The sequence below is a fragment of the Corvus brachyrhynchos genome, unplaced genomic scaffold, assembly GCF_000691975.1.
Source record: "Corvus brachyrhynchos isolate BGI_N302 unplaced genomic scaffold, ASM69197v1 scaffold194, whole genome shotgun sequence".
NCBI classification, from domain to species: Eukaryota; Metazoa; Chordata; class Aves; order Passeriformes; family Corvidae; genus Corvus; species Corvus brachyrhynchos.
This window is the reverse complement of record NW_008237890.1, coordinates 76,529-82,140: the sequence shown is the minus strand read 5'-3', so window position 1 is coordinate 82,140 and position 5,612 is coordinate 76,529.

Below are 5,612 nucleotides of genomic sequence, written 5' to 3'. Positions count from 1 at the left end.
GCCTGGGGGTGGCATGGACTTAGAAATCGGCACAGCCCTGGGGCAGCAGCGTCACCTGCTCTTGCTGGTGGCTGCTCTGTTGGCACGGGGTAAGAAAAAGATTGTTCTTCAGGAAGGTAGATCTGCTTCCAGTAAACACAAGGAATGCAATTACAGATTGCTACGACTGTGCTGCCTATATATAACTATACAAATATCAATATATGTATCAGATTATTTATATACCTCTAACTATATTGTTCACAGGTCCTGTTTGTATTATCTACAATGAATTACGTGGTTCTCATGTGTTTCAGTGTGCCTATAGGCTGCCAGCAAGGACCTAAAACTAATACACATGCCAAATTGTCCTTAGATAAAAGGTGCCAACATGCATTCTTCGGTATGTTTAAAATCTTCATAACTAAAAAAAAAAGTTACCCAAAACACAAATTCAGTTTGCTTTGAAAATGAAAAGACGAGGCCAATCAAAAGAAAGCAACAGTTCTGCTTTTTGCATCTTGTATTTTCAGCTGTGGGAAACTATATACAACATAGAGAAGAATTGAATGGAGAAAGGAAGATTTTGAGATCTACTTTAGGAAGACACCAATTTTCAACATACTCAAAACAAATTCAGGAAGAAAGTTCCTAGAAAAGTCAGTTATTATCTCAAAATGTTGCTCAATGCAATATGCTAAGAGCTATTATTCAACACATTCTTCCAGTTTTCTAAAATACAAATTGTTAAGTAATACTCATTTACATGAACTGAAAATATATCCATGGATATTTTGTAAACTTCAAAACCTTGCCTTTTCCTACAAATAATATCTTGTCAGGCTCTGTCTCTCTTCTTCGTTTATTTCGTTTGAAATTAGATTCTGATCTTAATTCACATCACTCACATTACATGGCTCTTGACCATATTGCTTTGGCAACATGAGGCCTGCCTTTGATATCTGAAAGACCTTTTTCACCTTTCATCCAAAGAAAAGTTCCCCAGCCCAGGCCATCGCAGACAGTAACACAATTACCTGGTCCAGCACCCTGAGGATGGGCAGGATGCTGATCATGCAGCCCAGCAGAGACCAATGTGACACTGGTGCCTTGCACTGGCACAACAAGGGGAAACAGATGAGATAATCCAGATTTTCCTGATTTTGAAATGGGAATGAGCTCAGAGAGCCTAGAGTTTCTGTAAAGCTTGTGCAAAAAGGCTGTGTCTGATTCACATCATGAAGGAAGCTGTTTCTCTGCAATATGTACAGACTGGCTGTGGCCAGCACTGCCTCATTGCTCTCTGCTCCTACAGACACTTCCTACCCAAAATCTTCAGTCTGTGTTGTCATCTCTCTCCTCTTAAGACCATTTCATAATGGTGAGGAGCAACTGAAACTAAGTGAAGTAAGACACTAAAACCTGCAAAAAACCTTTTTTTTGAGGCTTGAGTACAGTATCCAAACAGGCACCTAATTCACAGCCATGAGGTGTCCTTCCATGAGTTTACTATTGCAAATCACTAAGTTCTGGTGCTACCTAAGGATACCATGGGTCCTCCAGCTCTCGCAGTTGCTGTGCCATACATGGAAAGAAAAGCTGGAGCAATTTATGTAAACTTAATGTGTTCAGGGCAGATACTATTAGAGAAGAACTCTTATGGCTTTTACGATTCTGGGGTTCAGATTAGATGATCATAATGCTGCTTTTTGGGCTCAGCTCCCCTGAATCAGAGCGAAAAATCACACATGGGAGGTTCTTTAAATAAAGATTCAGAAGTCTAATTGTTACAACACAGAGTTCATCAGTTGTAAGTCGCTGACGTCTTTTGGGTTTTTTCCCCCTGATGTCCTCATAGTGGACATAAACGAAAAACTTCTGGCCAACACTGTCTGCATTTTACCTGGAGTGGTCATGGCAAATCCCTGCATGAGGAAGATGAATGAAATTATCATGAACCACAGTTAACGTGCCTCTGACATGGTGAGGCATTTTAACTACATTCTTAAAGGCACATTCCTCTTTTGGGGGAGTCATTCAGACCTTAATTGTACTCAATGCAAACATATTTTCTAAGGAAGAGAAGGAAGGGATGGAATGGGAGGATTTCTCAATCTTTTAGAAAGCACACAGAAGAGAGATGTCTAAAGAAAAAAATGCAAAATGACAAATGCTGCATACTGTCATCCCACCAAATACGTATCATCTTACTTTGTGCTGCAAGTGGGAACAGCAACTGGCAAGTACAGTTGAAGTGTGTTTAAAAAAACCACCAGTCTACCAGAAGATTTTAAGTGTAATATTGTCCACGAACCTTGGAAACCCACTGTGCAGGGGACCACTTAGAGCCACAGCAAACATCTTTGCTGGCTGCTCAGGGTGCAGAAATATCAGGATGTGACAACAGCCACAACAGAGTGAGTACAGCCAGTGGTAGAAAAGGGGAAAAGACCACAGCCAGACTCCAGAAACACCAAAAGCCTGGAAAGGAAAGCATCTTCTGAAAATTGAGGCAAATCAGACACATACAAGAATAAATGCTTATCTGAATTGGAAATAAATTCAAAGAAACACTGGTGGCCCTACACTGTGTCTAGGACTGCTGCCACCCAGCAGAAGTTCTGTTCTGTCTCACTGCCTCCCAAGCATGTTGTGCCTCTCCTCCTGAAGCTGATGTCACTGTCAATGCTGTGACATTCCTGTCCTTCATTCACACAAGTCCCTGTAACACAGCAGAGCAAGCAGAGTTCACTTTGACCTGTGACCCGCTGGGAATCAGGTTGCTTAGGGATGATGCAATGTCCCTGCCTCTTGTTCAGCCTAATGAGACCCCACACAGTACCTCTCACTGCATACTGCGATGTGTTTATAGTGCTGCTAAGTCACAGGCATGACATCTGTGTGGCAGACAAGTTGTGTTTGTCACTGATCTATGAAGATACTGAGAAGCAGAAGCACAACAGCTCATTCAGTGCCAAATGCAAGTTTTGCTGGCTGATTTAAATTACTTATCTTTCAGCTTCTTAAAGGAGTAATAGTGTACCGTCAAACTTGTAACTGGAGACCTAAAAGTAGGCTAATGGGTGAATGACCCAAGGATGGATGGATGGATGGATGGACATGGATGTATAGGAGAATGAATAGAATGCTTTCTCCATCCGTAACAGCATTATTCCAGCACACTGAAATCCTGCAAAAGCATACTGTACCATCTCAAGAGACTTCTGCTAAAATGCACAGGGAAGGAAGAAAACCTGTGAGACATTATTCTGTATTTCAAAAGAAAGGGATTGTTCTTTGGTGGTATTAACTGTTGCAGCTCCATTGATTTCTTTAGAAAGAGCTGAAAATCTAGTTTTAGAAAAAGGAAAAGACTAATGAGAGATTTTAAAAAACAATCAATATGGCCAGAAAACAGTTGCCAAGCTTTCCAAGTTTAGAGAACCCAAAAACCTAAGAACATAAAACATTCAGGTAATTTTTTTTTTTTTGATGGAGCAGTCACAGTGTTGCCCTGGAAATGTCATTTAATCTGTATTCTGTATTTGAATTGAGACATTTATAACCCCAAAACTAGCTAGTGTACAATATACCTTGATTCAGGTTTCCTACCTCCCAGGAGCTAGAATCAAAATGTAGGTAGCAAATGCATGTAGATAAAGGACTTGACTCTGGTAATCTCTGTGCAGGACATTTCCAGTGGCCAAGCTGATGTGTGGTCATGTGTTCCCCCTGGAAAAGAGAGACGTTGTAAGTTGGATGAGCAACAAGACAGAAAGACAAGGGAGGCCAGGAGGAGCTTGTCAGGCTTGCAAAGGAAGAAGCAGGGACATACCTGCATACCACACTGTGAAGGAGCAGAAGCAAAACTCACTGCTGGATGTCTGTAACAGGCAAGGTTTCTTAGTTTAGGCAAATTGCCAGCAGGGATGAGAGCAACACGAAGAAACATCCTTAAGTGCCAGAGAAGAAGGTGGTATATATCCTACTTACTGAACAGTCTGTTGCTGGCCTGTCTGCCGCAGGTCCATTCATCACGGGCAGACTTACAGCAGAGAACGGTGTTTGAATGGTCTCAGTGACATTTTGGCTCTACTTAAGGTCAGTGGCCAAAATGCTACAAGGCTCAAAAAGGTTAATTCTCACCTTCAACCTGTAAACCATTTATAAATCATTTATTAAATACAACTCTTTAAATTGTTGGACTGCTTAGTGTTTTCACTGCCATGTGTGCATGACATTAATAAAAGTGCCATGGAATCCAGCTAGTGGAAGGAATATAACTATGTTATTACTGCTGACAAAAGAAGTATAGACTTTTCCCAAGATTTCATTGTCCCACTTGAAAATAAACAAAGCATAACTGCACTGTCTTTTTTTTCCTGAAACGTAAAAATCACAACAGCAGTTTTGTTTCTGAAGAACACATTTGGAATTCCAAACTGGTTCATTAGCTTTAAATCAACAGTGTTTAACATTTGGATCAGTATTTCAAATAATTCTGTTGAAATAATGGCTTTTTCTTCTTTATTCATTAGTATCAGCCATTGGACTGCTTAGATCTTACTTCTATCAGTGCTTTTTCTTCAGTTGTGTGAATTTTCTGTAATTGCACCTGTGATACCTTACTGTAATTTAGTTCTGTTGTCCTTATTTGTAAATCTGTTAGTCTGTTTATTTATCAGCATTACGATCAGAAAAATAATGGATAAATATTCACTTACAACTAACAGAGTAGGAACAGAAAATGGTTTTTAACCACACCTAATGGCTCTGTAAGGGGATAAGACAGTACAGCAAGTAAAGTTTAAGGGCGACATATGAGGCAAGCCATAACATGAGCTCCATTGGACATTCTGTCTATTTTACTGTAAACATTTGATTACGTTCAGACGCTACACTAAATGTCACTACAAATTGCAAAGTCAGCTTCTGAGACTTTGAAGGCATGTTGGAATTTATGCATTGAAAGTTTGCATCCAAGAAAAACACTGGAATTAAACCCCATCTCACTGCTTAGCTTTAAAAAACCACAGTAAGGAAAATTGCTCATGGTCACCATTGCCAGAACTGGATAGAGATTGGAGGGCAGCCATTGCCGTACCATAGTGAAGCAGAATTTGAATGTGAAGGGACATCTTATCTGTGGGGTTTACAGACATTTCTGACAATAAGAACAGAGAGCATTGGGAATCCCCAGTCTGAAAACACACAAAAAAGAACTTTCCAGAACAAAATGTTCAATATTTTTAAAGCAACTGAAAATTAAGTCCTATAATGCAAACTACAGTGTAAATTTACTCCATTGACTGTTGAAGCTGTTAGTTGCAAAGTAACACTAGTGGAGTCCTAACCCAGAACCAAGGTCACAAAGGCTCTGAATGAACAGACAGAAAGGCAAATACATATACTGAGAGCTGTTACCTTTTAATCAAAAGACAGAAGACAGAGTAAGACATCATGGGTGCCCCAGATGGGTGGGGGCAGAGGGCTGTCCTGCAGATGCTGACAGGGCCAGGGGTGTCTAGACGCTGCAGAACCCAGGACTATGGCCCCATGGTCCACATGAACTTCAAGAAGGAGCTCTGCAAGTTCCACCTCAAGAGCTGTACCTGTGTAGGCAAGTTCAGCAG